General features: G+C 40.9%; 1 non-coding gene across 1 annotated transcript; it reads left to right on the top strand.

Annotated features, from left to right (window-relative positions):
• Window positions 1-811: 811 nt before the first annotated feature.
• LOC112714112 (small nucleolar RNA R71) lies at window positions 812-915 on the top strand. The gene has a single exon (XR_003159067.1). It is a non-coding gene; the product is annotated as a small nucleolar RNA R71 (small nucleolar RNA).
• Window positions 916-1,199: the final 284 nt, after the last annotated feature.

The following is a 1,199-nucleotide window of genomic DNA, read 5'->3' as shown; positions in this document are numbered from 1 at the left end:
TTCCTCACTAGGATTTTCGTCCTCCTCCTCCCCTATGCATTCGGCCACTTTGATTAAATCAATGGCCTTGCACTCTCCTTTTGGATTTTCTTCTGTATTGCTTGGGAGAGTACTGGGAGGAGTTTCAATAACTTTCTTACTCAGCTGGCCCACTTGTGCCTCCAAATTTCTAATGGAGGATCTGGTTTCATTCATGAAACTGAAAGTGGCCTTTGACAGATCAGAGACTAAATTAGCTAAATTAGAATTATTTTGTTCAGAGTTCTCTGTCTGTTGCTGAGAAGATGATGGATATGGCTTATTATTGCCCAGCCTATTGCGTCCACCATTGTTAAAGCCTTGTTAAGGCTTTTGTTGATCCTTCCAGGAGAAATTTGGATGATTTCTCCATGATGGGTTATAGGTGTTTCCATAAGGTTCACCCATGTAATTAACCTCTGCCATGGCAGGGTTCTCAGAATCATAAGCTTCTTCAGAAGCTGCCTCTCTAGTACTGTTGGATGCATGTTGCAATCCATTCAGATTTTGAGAGATCATGTTGACCTGTTGAGTCAACACTCTGTTCTGAGCCAATATGGCATTCAGAGCATCAATTTCAAGAACTCCTTTCTTCTGAGGTATCCCATTGTTCACAGAATTCCTCTCAGAGGTGTACATGAACTGGTTGTTTGCAACCATGTCAATGAGTTCTTGAGCCTCTTTAGGCGTTTTCTTCAGGTGAATAGATCCACCTGCAGAATGATCCAATGACATTTTCGAAAATTCAGAGAGACCATAATAGAATATATCTAATAAGGTCCATTCTGAAAACATGTCAGATGGACATCTTTTGGTTAACTGCTTGTATCTTTCCCAAGCTTCATAGAGGGATTCACCATCTTTTTGTTTGAAGGTTTGAACATCCACTCTCAGCTTGCTAAGCTTTTGCGGAGGAAAGAATTTATCTAAGAAAGCAGTGACCAGCTTATCCCAGGAGTCCAGGCTATCCTTAGGTTGTGAATCCAACCATATTCTAGCTCTGTCTCTTACAGCAAAAGGGAAAAGCATGAGCCTGTAGACTTCAGGATCAACTCCATTCGTCTTTACAGTCTCACAGATCTGCAAGAACTCAATTAAAAACTGATAAGGATCTTCAGATGGAAGTCCATAAAACTTGCAGTTTTGTTGCATTAGTGCAACTAGTTGAGGCTTAAGCTCAA

The sequence above is a fragment of the Arachis hypogaea genome, chromosome 9 (assembly GCF_003086295.3).
Source record: "Arachis hypogaea cultivar Tifrunner chromosome 9, arahy.Tifrunner.gnm2.J5K5, whole genome shotgun sequence".
NCBI classification, from domain to species: domain Eukaryota; kingdom Viridiplantae; phylum Streptophyta; class Magnoliopsida; order Fabales; family Fabaceae; genus Arachis; species Arachis hypogaea.
This window is presented reverse-complemented; position numbering and strand designations above follow the sequence as displayed.